This window comes from Anser cygnoides, chromosome 4 (genome assembly GCF_040182565.1).
Source record: "Anser cygnoides isolate HZ-2024a breed goose chromosome 4, Taihu_goose_T2T_genome, whole genome shotgun sequence".
In the NCBI taxonomy this organism is placed as follows: domain Eukaryota; kingdom Metazoa; phylum Chordata; class Aves; order Anseriformes; family Anatidae; genus Anser; species Anser cygnoides.
In genome coordinates, this window is record NC_089876.1 from 69,622,995 (window position 1) to 69,647,773 (window position 24,779).

General features: G+C 36.7%; 1 protein-coding gene and 1 long non-coding RNA gene across 7 annotated transcripts in view; one reads left to right on the top strand and one right to left on the bottom strand.

The window, feature by feature from the left end:
* The window catches only part of CCSER1 (coiled-coil serine rich protein 1), a 685,984-nt gene that overhangs the window by 214,125 nt on the left and 447,080 nt on the right, over positions 1-24,779 (top strand). The gene's annotated exons all lie outside the window — the stretch shown is intronic.
* On the bottom strand, positions 17,002-19,192 carry LOC106041248 (uncharacterized). The gene is made up of 3 exons (XR_001210397.3): positions 19,118-19,192; positions 18,703-18,815; positions 17,002-17,795 (listed from the first exon to the last, which is right to left on the bottom strand). It is a non-coding gene; the product is annotated as an uncharacterized lncRNA (long non-coding RNA).

Below are 24,779 nucleotides of genomic sequence, written 5' to 3' on the forward strand. Positions count from 1 at the left end.
TCATTGTTTTCCATCTCTGTCACTGTTTTGGCTTAACCCAGCTGGCAGCTAAGCACCACACAGCCGTTTGCTCACTTCACCCCAGTGGGATGGGAGAGAGAACTGGCAAAAAAGGTAAAGCTCATGGGTTGAGATAAAGACAGTTTAACAGGACAGGAAAGGAAAATAATAATAATATAAGAATATACAAAACAAGTGATGCACAATGCAGATGCTCACCACCTGCTGACTGATGCCCAGCCAGACCCTGAGCAGTGGCCTCCCTGCCATGGCCAACTCCCCCCCCCCCCCATATTAATTGTTGAGCATGACAGTACATGGAGTGCAATCTTCCTTTGGCCAGTTTGGGTCAGCTGTCCTGGTTCTGTCCCTTCCCAGCTCCTGCTGCACCCCCAGCCTCTTTGCTGGCAGGGTGGTATGAGGAGCTAAGAAGTCCTGGACTTAGTGTAAGCACTGTTGCTCTGCAACAACTAAAACATCAGTATGTTATCAGCATTGTTCTCAACCTAACAAACAAACACAGCACCATATGAGAAAATTAACTCTATCCCAGCTAAAACCAGGACACTCAGCATAACAGATTTTGAAATCTGGAGTGCATATATCACCTAATAATGTTTTTTTAGGACTACATAAGAAGGTGTAATGTAAAGCACAAATAAGCAAGATTTTCTTCTGCCTTTTTACCACAATGACTACAGATACTATCTCAATTGACTTTAAATAATTCCGTTAGGAAATGTAAGTTAGGTAAGGCTAAAGAAAAAGGAGATTGATACCAGTGAGCTAGCAGGTGGTACTTACTTCAATGCAAACTGAAATCTTAGGGGCTCAGAGTCATGATGTGCTGGGTTTCGAGTGTGATGTAAAATCATGATTCTGACCATTTGTGGTTATTGAAGATCCACTAGCTCTTCTGTTCTGGCCAAGTTTCATTTTGTTTAGTAGTGCAGTGCCTAGCTTATTCTCCTTGCAGTTTCAGGAAGATGTGACGTTCCCCCCTTCCTATCCTGCTCAGAGTTCCTTTGATTTTACTTGGTCAATGGGTTTCAGACTAAAGGCTATTACAGTTAAATGAAATGGCGACCATATTTCTTACGATTGACACAACCATGCATACACAGACAGTGTCTGATGATGTGCGTACTAATCTTAGCCAAGGACCTGAAAATAGCTCATATTTTCCAAATGTTGCTGGAAAATTCTTGACTATTAGTTCAAAAACATGATTGATTTTTTTTTTCTGAACACAGAAGTGCAGACTTGTTATATGGCAAATGCAGGTGTTTATGCACCTAGTATAAAGAGACTTTGCAGACATCGATGTGCCATGTCTGCAGTAAATGGAATTATTCCTTCTGTTTAGTTTTTTGTTTTGTTTTGCTTTTTTTTAACAAACACTCCCCTGATTCCAGAACACAAAAGAAACTGAGGTTTAGAATTAGTTTTGATGCTATCTCTTTGTAGCAATATAGTTTGTTTAATTTTCCTTTGTGTTATTTTAAGCAGGTGAACGTGACTAGCATACTGATTATCTAGCTTCTCAATTTCCAGCAACATTCTTTCTTGCTGAAGACATGCCAAATTATTCAAGAGCAGAATAAAACATTTCCCATATAGTTTCAGAGTCATATTTTGTATGTCAGATGGACTTTGGCATTCATCAAAGAACATTTCTGCATTGTTGCTCTGAATCTGTAGAGTTTTTTGATGTACCTCTGTAAAAATATTACGTCTTTGTAATAATGGCTTGTGTCTTTCTGGGTGAATGGGTTTTGGTATGGAATAGAAATCTCGCTCTCTTTATATAGAAGCAACATATTTATAGGTTTCTTAGGTCTCTAGAAGTCAGCAATCTATAATCCTTTCTAGTTTTCAGGTATATTTTTGTAATGTTTGTAAAGAGTATATTTTTGTAAAGAGGCTGTAAGAGTATGTGTGCAACCTGAACTGAGGGAACACTTCTGCCATTCCTAAGTAGAATTTCCATTTTAGGGATACAATTCAAATGTGTTAGCCTTTAAAATCCTTTCTGTGGTTAAGGTGTGGTGTGTTTCCTTCTCTCACAGCACTTCCCGTGTTCTACCTCAAGCCTTAACTGAGCTTCCTGCATGCCTGGTGTGTGAGATTTCACTCACTGTGCCAGTCTTTTCTGTCTTCCCCAGATGGGTCACCACAAACTGTAAGCCTTCTTTCTGGCAAGGAGGAAGTTTTTAACCTTCTTTGTTGGGTTAAAAACTATCTGGGTGGCCAGGCCTAAAGGCTCGAGATGAATAGAATTAAATCCAGTTGGAGGCCAGTCAAAAATTTTGAGAATAAAATTCAGGCTTTGAATGGGAAGTGAGCTTAAGTCTTAACTTTACCTGCTTCACTGTTTGGCCATGATGTTATGGACCAGGAGTAAAATTTTTTTTGTATCTAACATTAATATTTCTGGCATGACTCTGATTTTTCCAATATCATTAACATCTTCACACGGTACTGCTTTTACAAACACAGTGCTTTACTTAAAAAGACTTCAGCAAAACAGTAGATGAAAAATCTCCTATCTAATTGTATTCCTCAGTGAAACTCTTCAACTTTTGTTGCTATCACTTGGACCTTTCACCTCTGTCTCAAGCAGAAATAATTGCAAGTCCTCTGCAGTGACTTACGTGAAAAAGTCATTATTTCATTCAGATGTTTTAAAGCCAGATTTTAGATGTTGTTTGAGGTGCTGACATGAGCACTTTTGGTGAACTGCAGCAGCTGTTGTGCAGTTACTGCTCCTTAGCTAATGCTTTGAGACCAGAAGATTATTTATATTTCATTAACATTTAATTAGCCCATAGTACCTATGCCTTACTAATGGCAGATGGATACTGTGAACATCAGGACTAGCTAGCTTCTTAAAATGTATTATTTTAAAAATATTTTGCTGTCTTTCTTCTTGCTTTCCTTATAATAATTTGACATTATGATAGCTTTTATTTTATTTTGTTCAGCCTTTGGATACTTACACATAAAGAGGTAAGTAAGTATCTTTGGGACATTTAAAATCACAGAATGTTGTAAGCGTTCAGAAATCGGTTCTTCTTTAACATATTGTTTCAAGAAGACCTTTCCCAACGGATTATGATATGGACCTGTGGTGAATCATTGGAATAACAGGGAATGCAATGACTTAGCCAGCCATTTTAATTTGTTTTTTTTTTCCAAACACAAGGTTATTCTTGAAGTACTAGAAGGCAAATCTGACCAAAGTATTTGTTTGAAAGAGCATTTTAATTATGTCAGCAATCCTCTTACAGCATGAGTAACGTTCATGCTGCTGGAAGAGTGATTTTTATTATTATTATTGTTATTTAAATTGACGCCATAACAAATAATAATGTTGTCCCTTTTGCTTCTTGTGGTATTATGTTAAAATATGGAAAATTGCTGTAGTATAGAATGTGGAAATCTTTCAGCCCCCTGAAAGGGGAAGGAATACATCTGAATATACTCCAAATTTTTTGTTTGTTTGCTTTTGCATGCAAAAATGGTATTTGTTTCTTTGTAAGACTCTTTGAGGTATTCTTTTACCTACTAAAATACCATTATGCAAACTGATGACTGCATACCCCTAGGGATATTGCAACATTAAAACTCTGTTTTTGTGAAATTAATCTCTGTAAAGTTGGATAGTAAACATAAGCAGCATAGCTCTTGAAGAAAATCTGTTGACTTTAGCAATTGCATATGCCATTTTGGTGCTGCCAAATATGATCGTAGCTCAAAGGTATTATTTACATATAAAAATATATGACTTCCTGCCAAAAACTCAACTAATTCCATATTTGGGTGCATTCATTTTTGGTAACCACAGTTTGACGGGTCCACTATTTTTATTTGCAATTAGCAGATAAAATTGGATGGTGGAATTCATTTCTCATGGTTTGATTTGTAAATTTAAAAATAATATAATTGTAGGTGATGAAAAAAATATCAGCTTCTACTCTGTCAGTTACTGCCATCTGAGTAATGGCATATGAGAATGTAGGAGTGAAACTAGACCAGCGAGCACAATTTTACTAGTCATTAGTATTGTGATACTAGGTGAAAATGCAGGAATACTTGTGTCTCTGACAGAACCTTTGTTTTCAGGTACTCAGAATAAAAGGCATTATGCTAATGTATGCAACGTTACAAAACTTAATCAAACTATTTATATTCAAAGCTTTCTAAGAGAATATCATATGTCACAACAAATTGGTGTCATTGGGCATGAACCAAAAAAATGATAGTATAAAACAACTACACAAAATTATACAACTCTCTTAAAAAGTAAAATACTTTTTTTCAGATATTTCTTTATCACCGTATTAAATCTCCTTTCTGACAACTAAAAGGAAATTACCATGATTTAGGGAGTGAATCTTTATCAGTAGTTGACAGGCAGAAAAAAATGATAAGGCCATGCAAACAGTTATTTATAATAGTATTTAGCTGGAAAGTGGCAATCACGCAGTATTTGATTTATGCAATTTTTCAGGGCAGTAGAAATACCTTCTGCAGTCCATCAGGCACTTTTTATGAGTCTGTTATTGAAGCATGAAAGTTTGCCTGCTCATTGCAGAAAGAACAAGATAAATGCAAAACTGGATACAGTTGCATAGCAGATAATGCAATTACAATTTCTTGTCCTGCTTATAGCTTATAAATGATAATTCCTTATAAAGTCAAACTGATATTTAACCATTCTGGCTTTCTTTTTTTTTTTTTTTTTCCCTTTTCTTTCTACCCCCTCCCTTTTTCCTAAAGTGCACACAGTGGCCAGACTGCCTGTAGAACTGAGTCTATTACAACAGATGGGAGCTTGGCACAGCTGTTGAAGATTTACCTGTTAGAAATGGAGTGGTGGAATTCTTTCTCTTTTCCTTCTTTTTTTTTGTTTTCCTACAGTCCCATTCCACTCGAGGAATTCCTCATCCTGACACTAGATACTTTTATTTAACAGATATTTCATATAGAGAAAGGAAAGTCTTATCCCTGTCATGTGTTATTGAGGAACATTTTTATTTTTTTTATTTTTTTGAAAAATATGAAACTGCTGTGTGCTATGTTTTGTTGATTTCTGGCCAGGAAAAATTGAAAAGCCAAAATGCAAGAAGGGAGGTTTTTTTTTCTTTTTTTTTTTTTTCTGGCGTTTCTGGTACTTACTGAGACAGAAAGCACCAGCATGAGTTTTAAACAAAAAATCATCTTATGTTGGAGTTTTTTTAGCTTTAAAAAGGTGTAAGTAAGCAGCTGAAGTTTTAGAAATTCAGCTGAACAATATGTGATGCTTTTGGATCTCTTGTTTTCTCCTTCTTCCTAATTTTCAGTTGACCGTACAAAACTAATGTTCTGGCAGTGTTACTTTTTTTCAGCTAGTGTGTAAAAGTGATTCATTTAACAGTTATTCAGTCAAAAATGGGTGGAACATTAAAACCTTCAGGGACTCTGGGTGGCTGTGTTGGAGTCTGACCTCTGGCAGTGTTAGTCTGGAATGCCAGTGAATGCATTCCCTGGGGGGATCCTCTACCAGAGAAAATGTTTTGATATCAATAAAACATGCAAATTCAAATCCTATAACGATGTGACTATCCATGAGTTGAGGAGATGATACCAAGCTATTTTAGCTGAGGAGCTGTCCTGATCAGGATTCTTATAAATTATTTGCTGAATATTGAAGAGAAAGATTGCTCATTCAATAATCATAGTCTAAGATGACTTATAATGAATTAGCTTTCTTGTTGACAAACCTATGTTTTCTTTTTTTTTTTTTCCCCAGCAAGTTTACACCCTCTACCAACTCCTTTTGTCTGTGACCAATGCCTTACAAACTGATAGTGAATTAATGAAATGCTGCTCAAAAGTGCTCACTGAAAAGGACAGTCTTTGCTACAAGAATTGTATTCTTAAAAAAACTGGGGCCTTAGGTCAATATTATTGTGCCTTACAAGAAGCAATAGCATCCTAAAAAAACAACTATTATTGTCACATGAAAGGTATAGGAGAATATTGCATTTGACCTTTGCTTCTGCATGCAGCTCTCTACTAAATGTGGTCACTCTTGCTGTGGGTTTCTTTTCTTTTCTCTCTCTCCCCCCTCTCTCCCCTCTCTTCTCTCTTTTCAAGATTTTGTCTTCTGTGCTAGTGCAGTTGATGATTTTACAGTGCCTTCCATAGCAAGCACCAGTTAATCATAAGGTGCTTAGATTTAGAGTCAGATATTTTTATTTTTTTTTAAGTATTTTAGTATAGAACTTTAATAGGACTTTCAGTGCTTTAAGGAAGGAATGTTAACTAGCCTACTAGCTGAGCTTCCTCATTATATTGCCAATATGCTTAGCTGCTCAGATGAAATGAATAATTTTTTTGCCGTGGCTGGATTAGCTCTACAGAAGCACTGTAAGCATCCAGTTAGGTAATTCTGCCTGAACTGTTTTTAATACATCTGTTTCAATACCAGTTTAATGCGGTTTGCTATGATGTTGCCATCATACATAAAATGGCACATGTTTTAACAATTTTGTTTAAATTCATTCTGAGCTCGCTATGTGTTAGGTTATATACGTATATGTAACCAATGATTCGTGGAGGTGTACATCTCTGTTGCATGATATGCATCAGTTATTTGAATAATTAGGTAGAGGCACTGAATGTAGACTATGAAATAGAAATACTCAAGTGGAAATTCTAATCTACCACAATAATTTAAAGAAAAGGGTCGTCATCACCTCCTATAAATCTTCAACAGTCTGTTATCTTGCAAAGCCACAATAGCATAAAATTTAGCTCAATTAAAATAGATGTGCTTTTCTAATATCCTGGATTTTATCTGCTATAGGAAAAGGCATTTCATAAATCTAAAACAAACAAACATTTAATAAAGGAGAGGAATTTCTGCAGCAAAGCATAGATTTTTAAGGGGGGGGGGTGGGGTGGGGTGGGGGGTGGGTAAAAGAGGTCTAGAAACTACAAAATGAGTTGAGAAGGTTCTAAGTGCATTGGCATTACCAGTGGAGAACTCTTTAGTATGCATAAAGGTAACTAGAGAAAAATATAATAAATCTTCTTCTCTCCCCCCACCACAATGTGTTTCCTGCCTCTTGGCTCATCTGGGAGTCAGCAGTTTGAGATTTTTCTAGAGTTTTATATTTTTCTTTCAAGGTTCAATCACACATTTTAGCTTTAGCAGCCATAACTCAGAAAACAGAGCAATTTGGACCAGTGGAGCAAACTTATCCTATCTGAATAAAAATCCAGAACTCTCTTACATATTTTGGTTTGGTCCCCATGTGGAGTTTCACTTCCATATTGGGTAAGAGCCCTGTGTGGGAGGAAATATCCCGGTGTTTGTCATCAACTATGAACTGAATCTGTAGCTGTATTTTTTCCATTTTTTCTATATTTCTAGATTACATGTTGTGCCCTGTAATGTTAAAGGTCATATGGACTAAAGATAGAGGGAAGTGTTTGTCATTTCTTACATTTTAGCATATTATTGCCAATTTATCATGTCACTTGGCATCATATGACAGGATGATGAAGATCAAACATAACTTGTCAGAGTCATATGACAAACCAATGCTAAATTATTGAGTCTTGGTTGACAGTAGTGCAGAAAGCCTTTGAGTCAGAAATTGCAAAACCTATGGGTGTTAAAAGAAGTCATTAGTTACCAAGCAAAACTGTGAAATAAATTGTTATATCTACTCTGCTGGCTTATGTGACATGTTGATTTACTTTTCCGTTTGCCTTTTTTTTTCCCTCTGTTTATTTAAAATAAAAATGTATTTCATTTGTCAGTATTTTACAGTTCTCAGATGAGCATAGTTATCTTGCTAATAACAGCGTGATTGCTTTTTAAGGTTCATATGGCTACAATTTCTGGCTAATGAGCAAGAGTCATGGTGTAAGGACCTAAGTCAATAAATTACAGCATTTACAGGTGTGAAGCAGAATCTAGGTTTGCCTTTCATTGACTTCACCATCATGAGCTAGGTAAGGTTTCCTGTGTCTGCTTGAGACTGCTAAGCAATGTCCATTTTAGACATGGATTTATGGATTTTTAGAGTTGTTTTTCTGGTACTTGGGTACTTGTTGCCATATAATGTGGTAAATTTTGCTTTCCATGAGCTGCACTACTTATTTACTCTTTTTGTTGAGCATTCTTCCTATTAAACTCACTTGAAAGGAGATTTAGAAGGAAAGACTACACTGTGTGCAAAGAAAAGCAAAGGGAATCACATTTTTCTTCTCCGTTTCTTTCTTTGTTTTTCTTTTTCTTCTCTTTTTTTTTTGTATGCTCATGGAAGATTTTACGATAATTTCCTGGCAGCAGTTCCTTGGAATGAGTGGTGGCTCTGTCCTTGATACCACCGGAAGCATTAGTAAGCTTATTGCAAGAATTTCCAGCAAAACCTGGTCATTTTAAAACATAATTTATATCCCCAAATATTTCAGGTCTAACGCATGTCAGATATGTTTTCCAGTTCAGCCTGCTTTTTTTTGTCACTGTTCTGAAACTATGGATTCACTTGCAATTATTTTTGCAATATTATGGCTTTATTTTCCTGTTGTTCATGTAAGAGGGAAACAGGACTATTTTTGCAACCAAGCAATATTTTGAGTGTGTAAATGAATCAATTATTTGGCACTGAAATTATTGTCTTATTTTAGACAATTACATGGGATTATTGTGGTGTTTATTATATGGTATATTTGTTCTTATTAACCAACATATACTGATTAATATTTCAGTTAATATTCACTATCAGTAATCAGTACAGAATCATCTAGGTTGGAAGAGACCTCCAAGATCACCTAGTCCAACCTCTGACCTAACACTAACAAGTCCTCCACTAAACCATATCACTAAGCTCTACATCTAAACGTCTTTTAAAGATCTCCAGGGATGATGACTCCACCACTTCCCTGGGCAGCCCATTCCAATGCCTAACAACCCTTTCAGTAAAGAAGTTCTTCCTAATATCCAACCTAAACCTCCCCTGGCGCAACTTTAGCCCATTCCCCCTTGTCCTGTCACCAGGCATGTGGGAGGACAGACCAACCCCCACCTCTCTACAGCCTCCTTTAAGGTACCTGTAGAGTGTGATAAGGTTGCCCCTGAGCCTCCTCTTCTCCAGGCTGAACAAGCCCAGCTCCCTCAGCCGCTCCTCCTAAGACTTGTTCTCCAGAGAAGGGCAATGAAGCTGGTGAGGGGTCTGGACTCACTCGAGCACCTCCATGTCCTTCCTGTAGCGAGGGGCCCAAAACTGAACACAGTACTCGAGGTGCGGCCTCACCAGAGCCGAGTACAAAGGGACAATCACTTCCCTAGCCCTGCTGGCCACACTGTTTCTTATACAGGCCAGGATGCTGTTGGCCTTCGTGGCCACCTGAGCACACTGCTGGCTCATATTCAGCTGCCTATCAACCAATACTCCCAGGTCCTTCTCTGCCAGGCAGCTTTCCAACCACTCATTTCCCAGCCTGTAGCTCTGCTTGGGGTTGTTGTGCCCCAGGTGCAGGACCCGGCACTTGGCCTTGTTGAACTTCATACAGTTGGCCTCAGCCCATCGCTCCAGCCTATCCAGATCCTCCTGCAGAGCCTTCCTGCCCTCGAGCAGATCGACACACGCACCTAACTTGGTGTCATCTGCAAACTTACTGAGGGTGCTCTCGATCCCCTCATCCAGATCATCAATAAAGATATTAAAGAGCAGCCAAGTTTCTTGAGGAGCAAGCCAAGAGCAGCCAGTTTCTTGAGGAGAATGCTGTGGGAAACAGTGTCAAAAACCTTACTGAAGTCAAGGTAGACCATATCCGCAGCCTTTCCCTCACCCACCAAGCGCGTTGCTTTGTCACAGAAGGAGACCAGGTTTGTCAAGCAGGACCTGCCTTTCATAAACTCATACTGACTGGGCCTGATTGCCTGGTTGCCCTGTAAGTGCCACATTATGACACTCAAGATAATCTGCTCCATCAGTTTTCCTGGCACGGAGGTCAAACTAACAGGCCTATAGTTTCCTGGGTCTACCTTCTGGCCCTTCTTGTAGATGGGTGTCATGTTTGTTAGCCACCAGTTGACTGGGATAGCCAGGATAGCCTGATAGCCAGGACTGCTGATAAATGATGGAAAGCAGCTTGGCCAGCTCTTCTGCCAGTTCTCTCAGCACCCTTAGGTGGATCCCATCTGGTCCCATCGACTTGCATACATCTAAGTGCTATAGCAGGTTGCCAACTATTTCCTTGTGGATTGTGAGGGCCACATTCTGCTCCCCATCCCCTTCCACCAGCTCAGGGTACTGGGTATGTAGAGAACAACTGGTCTTGCTGCTGAAGACTGAGGCAAAGAAGGCATTGAGCACCTCAGCCTTTTCCTCATCTCTCGTCACTAAGTTTCCCGCCTGCATCCAGTAAAGGATGGAGATTCTCCTTAGTCCTCCTTTTTGTGTTAATGTATTTATAAAAAAAAATTCTGTTGTCTTTAACAGCAGTAGCTAGATTGAGCTCCAGATGAGCTTTGGCCTTTCTAATTTTGTCCCTACACATCCTTACAACATCCTTATAGTCCTCCTGAGTGGCCTGCCCTCTTTTCCAAAGAACATAAACCCTCTTTTTTTTCTTAAGCTCGAGCCACAACTCTCTGTTCAGCCAGGCCGGTGGTCTTCCACACCGGCTCATCTTTGGAATGTAAGGTAATGAATGGTTATCCCATAATTTTGATCTATTTTTATGTACTTGGACTGTAGAAATTACGAGACGCAAGGAAATAAGGACGAGGAAAAGAGAGAAATGGCAGGGTGAGCAGCATATGAATATTATATGAATTATAATAACTAAGTATACAAATAATTATCCCTGGGGTCAGTCATAGAACAATTTAAGTGGGAAGGGATCTCTGGAGCTCTGTACTCCAACCCTTTGCTCTGCACAGGTCCAGTTGGAGCCTTGTCCATTTGAGTTGTGAATATCTCCAAAGATGGAGGTCTGTCAGCCTGTCTAAGGCCCTCTTCTAGTGTTTGACCACTCCCACAAGACTTTTTCCATATCTAATTAGAATATATTATCTTCTGCATCTGAATGTTGCTATGTGTTCTGTATTCTCTGCACTTGGCATTAGGTAGTTTTAGAGAGTAATAAGACTCTTTCTAAGGCTGAAGAAACCCTGTTCTCTCAGCTTCTCCTGATGAGGCCATCTAGTGCATTAATTTCAGTAGATTTGTGTCTTTCTTACAGCAGCAGGCCAAAATTAGGCATAGTATCACAGTGGTGGTCTTACTAGTGCCAAACAGAGTTCGAATCGTTTCCATCAACCTGCTGGCTGCACTATTTCAGCCTAGTATGTAGTTGGCCATCTTCATCGCTGCTGGGCATGATCTGACTCATGTTCACTTACTGTCCACCAGGACCCTGAAGTCCTTTTCTGGAAAGCTGCTAGTCAGTTCCCACTGTATTGGTACATACCAAAATTGCACCAGGACAGGAAAACAGCTGTATTCTCATTTCCTTCTGCTGGCTTGCACTCATTTTTGCAAAATGAATGGTGAAGCATGTTCTACTGGTTTAGATGCTTAAATACAGTAAACAGAATATGAGTTGCAATCTGATGGCTGTAACTGTACTATAGTAGCTGTGAATTGTAGTCTAACGATTTTGTATGTCTCTGCCATCTGATTTAGTCACTATAAATGGAAAAGATTTGAGACGTTCTTCTGTGTTGAGGATTTCACATGGGTTACTTAGGGGTTCCTGTTCTGAGTCTGGTCTACTGTTAGGCAACTTCTTTTTCTCCACCCACTTTATAATAACTTCAGGTGCCCGAGGCCTGTGGTTTCTGCCCCAGGAGCTGGGTTCTCAGTATCTGTTACCACGTTCACTGTCTCAACCTTTAAGTGTCTTCTGGATCTCACCACAAGTGGCTGGATCACTCTGCATAATTTACTTGACATATTTAGCTTGTTTTTTCTTGCTTCATGTTTGTGAAGAGAGTACATCTTAAATGAGCTATCTGAAGAGCATCAAAGAATGGTTTTGCCAAGTGTTTTTAGAATCACAGGCTTAATTGTAGGAAATTAACACCCTGGGTTCAAAATGTGTGCTGTTTTGCCCAGTTGTCCTTACTCCTTTCATTGCTACTTATATTTTTTTTACTGCATTAATGTATCTTCTGTGCTTGCAGGTTGAAAACCACAAACTAGTGCAGCATATTTTAAAGAGTAAATTATTTTTTTTTCTCTCTAGTAAGACAGGTTAGTGCCCAAGCTCCTCACAAAAAAAATGTTTTAATGTCACCTCCTTGTTTCAAAATGTGGTCTGGATATTTCATCCTTTGCTCTTTTATAGTTATGTCACTATGCAAGTGCATATGTATAGCTATCCAAGGAAAAAAAATATTCAAAAACCAGGTGTTGTCATTGCTAGTGGAAAATAAGTCAGAGCTGACCGGCAGACTAATAACCTGATGTGACAAGAATTACTGTACTTTTTAGATACTGACAAACTATATTGAATCCCCACTTACATGAATAAACTTTGACTACCTTAGATGAGGTTTGCATTGTGTTTGTTTTTTCTTTTCTCTTAGATTCTTTTTACAGTTATGGTGTCTCATAATTTGTGTGTATAAATATACATACATATATAAAAGTTCCAAGGTTATAATTATAATGTGATAAAGTGAGATTTCATAGACTCCTTATTAAACCCTATAATTGGGGGGAAATTATAGTGTTTGCTATTAAATATTAAACTATTGAGTCTCAGATGATTTTTCATGGGGAGATTTTTGTTTCTTTATTTTTGGTTTTGAATACAAGCACAATGTAATAACAGATCCATACCAGGAGCCAATTCATTTTCCATCACTAACGAGACATGAAATATAAGGGGATGTCTAAGATCCATTTGGGATGGGGGGTGGAAGAAAAAGCAGAGATATTCTGTTGTATAAATGGAAAGGGAAGGTTGAGAAGAGGGTAGTGCTAAGGTACAGTTTGTTTAAAAAAAGAAAGAAAAAAAAAGAAAGAATCAAAAAATGTATGAACAATTACTGTTTCCTGTATCCTCCAAAACCTAACATAAGAATTTTGGAGAAAACGTGAATGGTAACCAGTCTGGATATAGTCACTATGTCAGCTACAGCATGTATTTGCTCAATTTTTATGATTTATTTCCATCTTCGATTGGAGATGAAATGTATCGCTGTGGGCAGTCTGAAAAAAAATCTGTGCTTTGGAGAACTTAATTTAGTAGATCTGAAGATCTACTGCAGGCAACATTTTAAGCTGGCAAATGGGCAAAATATCCAACCTCGTGGGAGGCTGAACTATATTCAAATCAGCTTTCTCTGTTCAAAGAAACAGCTTGTATTTTGTGCTGTAGCTTTTCTAAAAAAAAATAAAAATAATAAAATAAAAATGCTGTTTAGTAATACTATCTAACAGTTTTTTTTAGGAACAACGGAATTTGTGAAGTTAATATGTTATGTTGTGACATCTCTTACCAGTACTTGGCGTTAAGTGAAATAGATCTTTGGAAGAGCAGTGTTTAAAAAGGGGTAGCTGTTGAGCATGTCTTGATGAACAAGTACTCTAGGTAACACAGACTGTTTATGATAGTAAGGTTGCTTGTATATAGTGTTAGTGAAAATGATATTTCATTCATAGATCTTTTTCTCATTCATCTTAGTTTGGCTTCAGATGTACATTACATGCAGGTATTGTATGTGAAACCCTTGTTTTTTATTACTAGCCTAATTTTGTGTTCTTTGTATTTCGTAGCATTTTAGTATTTAGTAGCATTTTCTGGCAAAAAGAGAATCGCTTGCTTGCAAACTCAATTACAGACAATTTGAATATAAAAATCTCTTTCAAAAAGTTGATGTAAAAATTGTATAGTTTCCTAAAATGAGTTTAAAATAAATGATAAAATATATTTTACAATTGCTAAAGGTAATGTTTTCAGAAATGCCTGAAAGTAAAAGAAACAATAAATTAGTCTACTTAAAATACTTGAGCTGTTTCATACCAGCTTTGGTTTCTTTGCACATGACAAAGTACTCAGTGCAGACATATACTAGATCCTAAATCATTCTTACGGTTAAGTAAGACACTTTAGGGCGTATGGTTAGAGTGCACACTTCATTGTATGTGTGTTACGGGGAATGGGAGGTTGCAAAAGCAGCCAAGCTTCTAGGTGTGAGTAAATGTCATCACTACCCTACTGAAGTACTTCTGGAAATGGCAGAATATCCTCCCCATCTTCAAAGTTTTACAAGTTTGCCTGGTCATTCTTATTGAAATTTCATGGAATTTAGATCCATTAAAAAAGCATATTTTTAAAATACTGTATTTTCTCAGTGTGAGCAAGGAGTTAGGATGAGTTTTGGATTTTGACCTTGGACCAGTCTTCTTTAGGCACCAATGTATTTAAAAGTTTCCCCTATGCCTGAGGAGACTTAATCAGCTAGTCTCTCAACCACTTGTCAAATTGTTCTCTTGAATGGTATGTGTTTGCAGCTGTCTATCACTGTGCTCTACATTACTTGAAGTGCTTTTGTCTTGATTTGACAAATAAAAACGTGTAGCGTGGGAGGAAGGATGTATTCAGCAGAGCACTTTGGTTTATGAAATCATTCTCTCAGTGGACAGTTCATGGGAGCAGGACTGCAGCAAGCTGTGGGTGTACATATCTGTGAGGCATTTTTGTTGAATGATCTGAGTGATTCTTTCACGTGACAGCAAGATGCCTGTATATAAGCTCTAAAGAAGGCTCAGTGCTTCAGAACTGTACAGTGATTACCTGCTGCACCAGAAATCTGTCATTGCTAAAGGACAGGTTTCAGGAAAGATCATGATGCATTCTTTTCAGTGAATGCCTCTGTTATATGTTAGATTTGAAAATAAGAAAAATAAAACTTCCTGAAAATAGGATAGGTAATATAGTGTCTGTGGGCTTTTTTTTTCCCCTCTTTTATATATAATGACACAATTGAAGACAAGCTGTCAGATCACATTCGATTCTCTGAAATATTCTGTAGCTTAGACGAAAACAAGTCTTCACGCAGCAGGAAGAAAGTGAGAAGTGCATTTACGCCCGTCAAGCTTATAGACATTGTACTTTCTTATACATTTTCTTCCTCTCTTCTCTCATCCTCGCGCCCAGCCCCCTCCACTTCTAACAATTGCATCAGTGATAGGGAAGCTATCAAGTTAAGCTTCATGCTTCCATAATGAAGTTGTTTTGATGCAAATAGGGTCCAATTGCTTTAGTTTCTCATCTGTGACAATCTTTAGTAACAAACCTGATAAATCAAATTGAAGCTGGAAAGCAACTGTGTAAAGCAAGATAAAGAAGTTGATTTCCTTCTTGTGTAGTTGCATTGAGGGATTTTTTTTCCCCCATAATTAAAAGGAAAATTATAAAGATTAGGGTAACATTTTTAGAGGAACAGCTTTCTGTAACTGTAACTCTCTGAAATGAAATCCGAAATGCTTCAGGATTGCCAGCTGTGCTCAGACCCTTTGAAAGAGGCACCAATGACTGGACAGACTCAGAATCACAGCCGGTTCAAGCCCCAGATAGCTCAGGACCATGGCTTTGGAAGATCTCCAAGGAGACTCTACAACCTCTCAGGACAACCTGTCCTAGTGCTTAGTCACCTGCACAGTAAAGAAGTGCTTCCTGAACAGCATTGTGATGAACAGTTTGTCACTCGGGATGGAAACTAAGTCCTAAATTGTGGTTCTAGCAAAATCAATCAGTTGGGCCACAGAGAGAGGTGCAGCCTTGAGGGACAGGCTGGGAACATGGGGAAAATACCTGCTAGTTGGGGCGATCAGATCCTTTACCAGTGGTATAACACTTTCTAGAATAATTTTTGATGCACCTGTGGGATTATCATTCCTGAAAAAGATGGTTTTAACAACATCTAGAAAGGCAGTAAACTTCACCGTAGGCATTCCTGCGTAACTGTTGGCACAGTTCTAACATGGAGCTTCCAAATGTTTCTCCTCCAGCACAAGACAGCTTCACACCTATCTAAATCTATGCTTTCACTTTTCATAGTTGAGTGTGTGTAGTGTTTTGTTTTTACCCAGGAGACTGTAATGGGCTAAGAAGTATCATTTTACACTTTTTTAGAGAATACAAATGTTGACTTTTGTATATACAGGTCACCAGTGTTAATTTAATGCTGAATTGCTGGCTGACTCTTGGCAATTAGAAGTTTCAGGTAGAGAATAAGCATGGAAAATCCAGTCATCAATGAAAATAAACATTTCAAGACCTTAGTGGGTGGCGTTTCTTAATTAGGTTGAAGAAAAAGCCTGAGAATCCCATAGTAAATAGGTTCTGTCACCTTATATCGCCAATCACACAATGTTAAAGTGTATGTCAGCAGCATTATGGACCTTCACACCACTAAATGAGTTTGTTTATTGAGCATGGAAGGAAATGTTCCTGTGCCTTGCCAATGGTGTTCAAATTTATGCTTTTCAGCGTGCAGGATTCCCCACGCAGATGAAGAATTTTCACCAAAGTTGGTGTCATACTGGGCACAGGCTGGCCCAATGCTTAGAGTTGTTTTCCAGTAAAAGGCTTTCCAACATTCCGAAAAGGGAGGAATCAGTTTTTCTTAAATCTTTGTCCCAATTAAATTCAAGAAACTTGGGATTTTACTTTCTCTCTGACAACATTAACATCATTTATTATTATTTAATCCTTACCAGTTTTTAAAGCAAAAACGACTGGATAAAGAACTGTGGTAAAGACAGATGCAAATGGGCTTGCATTATATTAAGACTGATTGTTGTAGATTTAGAGCAGTGAACTGTTAGATTGTTAGGTCTTTTTCTGGATCTGCTCTATATTAAAAACAATAAATTTACTTTTGCTTTTTTTTTTCTTTCATTGCATATACTTAAACTGAGAGTTCATAAAAGAAGATTTCCTGCAAATAAGTTTTATAACTTCCCTATTATGGGCTGATGTAGCTGTTCCTTACTTGAACAGTTGTATCAATGTTATTTACTCTGGAAAAATGTTGTTTTAAATACTAAGGTATCTAACTCTCACCATTTTCCACAACACTCAACATAGTCAGCTTACAGCATTTGAATAAATGGTTCAGAAAGCTTGGGTATAACACAATTGCATAATTATGCTTTGGTTACTTGGCAATTTAAAACTATTTTCTTCCAATTTGGAATTACAGCTTTTATTGGCAGATTTGGAAACAAGAGTAAGCTGCATGTCCTCAAAATATTTGCTTCTGTTTCAAGTTTTTAATGGTTTCTCGACTGAAAAATAAAATGCAATTTTAGTAAGAAGAATTTTTTCCAATTTAAATTACTTTTTTTTTTTTTAACTATAAGAACAGGCTATTTCTAGTATTTTTTGGAAAGGAGAAATCCAATGAAATTGACTGAGTATTCCTGCCCCCCGCCCCCCATTTATTTAATCTGTTTGCATCCAAGTAAAATTAGTCGTTTTTTTTTCTCCATCCTTTCCGCTAAATGAAGACTGAGGAGATAAATTGAGTAACATTTGTATGCTTTCATTTTAATAGATTAAGTTACAAATCTTCAATAAAGAGCCAAATTCTTTGCTGCACGTTTAATACCTAGATTACATTTTCAAAATTGTAACATACGTGTGTAGGCATATCCACATATGTAAGCTTATTTGATCAGGTCCTTCCTTTCTGGATATTGTACTGGTTGCAGGAGATTCAACTTGAGTTTTTGTTGCCAGGGCAATCCCCTTTCTCTTGTCCCGTTAACCTGTTCAGTCAGATACATCTGTATGTTATATACAGATATATAAGATCTAAAGGTCTAAGGCATAGCGCTCTCTTTCAGAAACAGTAGCCCTGTTCCTGCTGTTTCTTCAGTAGAGGCTGGAGTCTGTTTGGAGGCCCTATGTTGTCTCCTTAAAATTTTGTCTTAAGACAGCTCAGACGAGTTGGCAACTCGTATTGGCATGAGTTAGACATTAATCATAGAATCACAGAATGGTTTGGGTTGGAAGGGACCTTAAAGATCACCTAATTCCAAGTCCCCTGCCAGGGGCAGGGACACCCTCCGCTAGACCAGATTGCTCAGAGTCCCATCCAACTTGGCCTTAAATACTTCCAGGGATGGGGCATCCACAACTTCTCTGGGCAACCTGTTCCTGTGCCTCACCACCCTCATAGTAAAATGTCTTCTGAGTGTCTAATCTAAATCTACCTTTTATAGATTACACAGCAATATGAGTTGTGACCTTCCAGGATGAATCCCATGATATAATTCTGGATGATTCCAAGTTGATCACTTCTTATATTTTCTACTGTCCTAGAGACTTTCTCTCCTCCCCATATACCTGGTGGCAGTTTCTCCCAGGTATCATTTAGTAAGCCTGTCAGCCATAATTGCTTCTCACTTGCATCTTTTGGGAACAAAAATTAATATTGCCCTTCTCTTTTTCCATTGCCATTCTTAAGAGAAAGACATTCAGGTGACATTTATAAGAGCTAAGGTGTAGTTACAGTAGTTTTAAGGTCTATGAGTCCTGTGAGATCAGCTCTATAAAGATGATAAGCCACAAATAGTTGCTTTGAACTATAAGGGGCTGCTAGATGAAATATGATAGAAAATCAGTGAAATGATTTCACAGACTATATCAGAGTTCATGGAAGTTTCTTCTTACCTTATTCAATGCTTTAGAGTTTTTATGACAGTCAATTTTCACTCCAGAATTATTCTTTTCCTCCAACATCATGTAGCTTCGGAAGGCTTATGCTCTCAGTTTCAATATGCTGTCTGTAGATGTGAAATGATTGATATTAGCAAAATAGCTTGAAAACTTTAATTCACAGAACTTCCAGATCAAATTCAAATGTTTATTTCTGTCTTTATTAAGAAAGAAATAACCTAAGCATGGAAATACACAAAAACTAAGCTTAATTTACTTTATGGCACATAAATTTCTAAATGCCACAATCTTTCTCCCTGTATTTCTTTGACTTCAGATGCATTCCTGACCCAGCTCATCAGGAATTACGTTTCTTTGCTGTACCAGTTAATTCATTGCCCTGAGATGTACACTCGCTTTTATGACTTACCTTTTTGTTGGAGTTTCACAGGACCTCCATTCAGATGCATTTACACTGCCAGAAAGCTCTATTACTGCAACTCAGGGGGTGGTTTGATAGTGGTAAATTAAGAACAGTTGTGTATCACAGGAGGTACAAATACCTTTTTTGTGATCAGGTGTAGTTGCCTAATGTGATGGTAATTACTTGACTCAAGACAGTAAAAAAAAATCCCTTCTAACACCACTTTTGGCTGACTCAATATTTTCTCTTTATTGTAAAGTTTCTCTGCTCCCTGAATATTTTATTTTTTTATTAAACTATAAAATTATATTAACCTAAACACTACATGACACAAGAAACTAAATTGGATTAATGTGTGAAGCCTATTAATAGCTCTGGACTGAGAGCAGACCCAGTGGTAATCGATTGCTTTGGGATAATATTAAGTTTGTGACTGACTCTAAATCATACCATGTGGTGTTTCAACTGCTGGAGCTACTGAAGTGGTGTTGAATATGGCATCCTTTACAGCAATGAAAGTGTGCAGCTTCTTTTGATGATTTCAACATGCTGTGACAACAATATATCAGAAGGCCCTAGTCAGGAGATGGTTTTCTTTTCAAGGTTTTGATATTCTTTTTCCCTATTTTATTTCTATTAATATTTGTCACTCCTAGTTTCTTACTGTTAGCTTCTCTCTCTAGCGCAAATGATAATTTGATCTAATTTTCTCAGACAGGCTAGTTTTTAGGACTAGTTTGTAAGGGTTTATATGCAGCTTTCACAGACTTCTTCTGAACGTGGATTGGACACGTTGATTAAATATAAACTTTAATTTTTTGTTTGCAAAAGAAATATTGCATTTTTTGATTTATACTTAGTTCTTACAAGGTTAGAGAGATAATAAATAGACTTAAAGAATTTAGTGTGTATAAGGAGGTAATTTTTCACAAGTTTTGTGGAATTAATGACCAACTTACTGAATCTTTGTTGTTTACTCTGGAACTTTGCTTGCTTTTATTTTGCTTGTATGTATACCTAAGGTCTGTCACAAAATCTGTGAGCTTTAGGTAAGATTTTACTAATAAATGCATTCCATACTAGTATATTAAGTAAGAAAGAATTCATTTTTCTAAAAATGTGTTGGAGAAAGTACAGCTATAATGTAATTTATTAAATGTAAAAACTAACAGTTCTTACTTACACATGTAATTTTCACGTGCCTCTATTGGCATAATTATCATCTGTTTTCTTGTAACTATCTGATAAATACTAATAATTCTAAAATTTTGATTAAAATTAATATTTACTGTTTTTTATATTTAACTCATAGCTTCTCTGTTTAACAAATGATGATTAACAGTAGTTCAACTTCTGAAAAAGAAAGTTTGAGAGCCTCCTGTCTCTTAGCATTCCATCATCCATCTTCCACAGTTGCATACTCATGGCCTCCCTATCTTGCTCTTTGATTTCTTCTAAACCACAGTTTGTGGGTATCTGTGATGTGGGTTACTTAGGAGTAATTATTATTATTATTATTTTCAAGTATTTGTATTTTTAAAGGAGCTCAGTAGTGTTATATACAAGTATAATGTATCATGGGTGTGTCTGCGTTGTGTGGTGTCTATATCTTATTTGTTTTGCTATTTGATTCTAAGTGTTTGATTTGATAAGTGTTGGAAGAGACATAGATGTGGAAGATTTCGCAGCTTTGCTCAGACTGTAGTTGCCAAAATATACTTTACAAAACTATATTGTCTACCCCTAAATTCTGTTGGCTAGTGTAGGAGGACATAGCTCCTCCTATATAAGTATTGTAACTCTTCTGTGTTCTGGGTGATTTATTTTTGTCAAAAGTCCAGAAATTCTCTTCATGTTCCCTTTTCCACCCAATCTTTTTATCACCTACAAATGCAATTTTCAGTAGGAAAAAAAAAAAGGGGGGGGTATATGTGTCTGGTCGAGATGGGTTCATGTAAAATGTACAAAATGGAACAAAAAAAAACTTTTTTTTTTTTTTTTTTCCTCCCCTAGTACTCTTTCCCTTTGAAACCAGAATAATTGGTGCACGGTTTTATCTAATAAAGTAAAATGAGCCTTTAAGTCATTACTAATGACCGTGAGACACTGCTGGGTTAATCTTATATTCTCGAAGTTTTCTAATGAGCATAAAAAGCACATTTTTTGAGAGACTGTTTGCCTAATAAAGATTAATGGCTTTGGTAAGGAGTACAATACATTGTCTGCTTTTGCAATCAACCATAGCACGACGTTATGCCCATCAGACAGCTGGTTTGAATATACATGACGTAACATATTTTTGAGAATTCAGAAACAACCCCAATCTGCAACTCATGGGAATAAATTCAGTAATCAGTACCTCATATGAAGAGGTTTTGAAATAAACCATTGTGTTCATTGTATCTTAAAATTGTATTCTAGTTTAACAATATTGTTGTTCTCTTGCTTGTTGAAAATAAAAGCAAAATTCAGGGGAATGTTAATGTAATAATTATCAGACACTGTAAAAAAATAGAATATTTTAATATGTTTTTTTTTTTAAGAGGTACAATAACACAACACAAAGTTTAATTTATTTATTTTTCTCTGTAAATCTCACTGTAAGTCAAAGAACACACAGGAGAACTACCCTGAGCCTCCTGTGCTTGTTATTTCATCTTATACCTCTTCAGTTTGTTCATATACTATGCCAAATTCTACACTTTTCTTGTATGCCAGCAGATTAAATGTTAGGTCATGAGACAAGAAAATTTCTGAACTCCTCCCTTTGGGGACAAGTATCCCTGAGTGAGCATTTGCTAACTCAGCTCATGCTCTCTGCAGTATAAACTCCAGTTTTAAGATCTGGGGATGGCCAAGTTGATCGTTATGCAATTCACTGAATTCAACCAGATTTCAGAGGATAGTTACTTGGAAGTTAGCCTAGTCTTCAATAGCTCTGAAGACTCCAGTTCTGAATTAAAAAAACAGGGAGGTTATCAGGGGCAGGAATGTTCATTTGGTGGTTGATCCTTGTCAGGAATTGTGACTGAAGGCAGGTGATCTCTGTTCATTCCCTCTAAGGGATTTCCTAACTTCTTTAATTTTCTTGCTCCCAAGCCTACCAGGATTTCTTCTCTTAAAACATCTTCAAAACTTCGGGCTAATAAAACTTCTAAAAAAAATCCTAATAAAAGTATTCAGACTAATAAAAGATTAGTCTGTGCCTCAAAACTGAAGTGCAAAAGGAAGACCAGGAGAAGCGATGCTATACTTTTAATCTAATTTCTAACTGATGAGGTGAATTAAATTAAAACTCAGCATCTCTTGTATGTGATCGGTTTGTTATAGGCTATGAAGGTTAAAAATATTAGGCACTCATAAAGAGCCTGTGCTAGAAATCTTTGAGGAAGTTTCGCAAGTCTTCGTACAGACTTCTGTCATCTTATATATTTGAGATGAAATACATGTTTGATAAATTGGGAAATATTTTTTTTTAAACAATAAAAAGATTGTAATTGATAAGGAAAAGAGCAAGAACAAAAAAGGGAAAGACAGTCATAGCAGCAAACACACAGAAAATACAGGACAGAAGTGAAAGAAAGTAGCCAAAAGCGTATGAAAGTAATTTTTACATTTCCTAGAGATGTTTCTCTTGTCATTTGAAGCTTAAAATTCATGAAACAAGACGTGTGAAAGTTACGCTCTGTAGGATGGCAGTACAAGACGTATATTGGAGTGGAAGTCTCTTTCACAAAGAGATTTACTTACAAACCGGATAGTGAGCTGCCCTGGTATGCAGAGTGGTATTTTAGGTTACCTGGGTAAATCCTGCACTAGGACTATATTAACATTGTGTCTCACTGTTCAAATATACCTTCTGGCACTGATCCTGTGAACTCTGTGCCTTGTGTTCAATAACATACATTAAGTATTTCATTGAATTACAACTTTGTCTAGGTTTAATTTAAGTCTATACATACAGTTTGAAATAGGAAATCCGTGAACATTATGATGAAAGCCTTAATTAGAAACACAGAGGGAAGTATGTATGGTATTTATTAAATATCTGTTGGGTGCATCCTTAATTCAGGAGAGATAATGGCAAAGTCTTACTGTGTTCAGTAGGGCCAGGCTTCTAAAAACATTTGAGTTAAATTATTGGCTTGTGTTCAATGAAATGGATTTTTGTGTGTCTGTTTGAGTTTATGCATGTATATAATCTATATTTATTAACTGATATATGCAAAGTGCATATGAATTTCTGTTATAGTATCTTTTAGTGTCACAGAAATGTATTTTGATCCTTTCCATACATCTTTCCATAAAAATTTCCAAAATTTCCTGGATTTCTTAGATATCTACCACTGTTCCTGAAACAAGAGCCTAATGCCAGGCCAACAGCCAGCCAGGAAAATTTGCATGAGAATTATTCCCACAAAAGTGTTGATGTTGCTTAATCCACTAGACATAAACTACTGTCAGAAAATCCCTCCACCTGTATGGACAAAAAAAAAAAAAAAAAAAAGGAAAAAAAAAGACCAAATTAGCAACTTTTTTCTTCTTTTTTTCTCCAAGGTTGGAATTATTATTATTATATTTCATTTATTATTACAGAAGATACTGCAGTCTCCTTGCAGCAGGTACTGTCTTTGTGTGTGCTATGATCAGCCACACTAGCCTTTTACTTGACACACTGCCAACATGGCTTTATGAATTAAGCCATCTTTTCAATATAGTATTTGTACTATTCAATGGTATTACACCTGAGTACATTACTGTTGAAATTGCTTAAGAAGCAAATTTGAGGGGGAAAAAAATTGAGAGGCTATATGGTCTGAACCTAGAAGAAGTTTAAACTATATCACTGAGAGAACATTTTACTAAAAACGTACAAGTAATATCTCCTGGGGAGGACTTGTTGGCATATGTAAGTACAGATGGTGATTTGGGATCTCCCCCTGGCCCTTGCCACAAGTCTTTGGTTAGCTGCTGTTAAAATGAGATTTAAAAAATTTGCAGTTTGCTAAATATATATATATAAATATATATATATATATATATATTATATTATATGTGTATATATATATATATAAAGGAAGGAAAAAAAAAGAAATATTTACCTTTGTCAATTAGTTGACCTAGGCAAATGCTATTTCATAAAGGAATTTTTTATTACTTTTATGTTAAGGGTAGGGTTGCAATTAAATTCGTTGGAAGGTTTTTTTTTCACTGTTCATTCATCTGTCATATGAAGGTAATAAATATTAAGAGATGTAAGATGCATTGGGCTACAATAGCATAGAGTAATATATTGTGCCCTTTTTAAATTTTAGAGGCTTTTCGGGCCTTGGTGCTTCACAGGTTCATGTTGAACAAAAGGATGAACATTCAATTGAAAAGCTAATCTGGATGCGAATGAGTATGACTTCAGTACCCCTTTAAAGGTGGTGGGAAATAAGTGATTCTTTAGTAATATTGAAGTTACCCACACAGAAAAACAAAACGCAATATGAAAGTGAAATAGAAGCAAGAAAACCCATTATGACCAACTAGTAAAGGAGATGGGAAAAATATTTGGAAGTAATGGCATGCAGAATAGAGCTTATTCTGACATACCATATTAAACAGTGCTTTGCCTGAAGTAGAAATGATAAATCATCCCGTATTTATGAAATAATAGTAGATG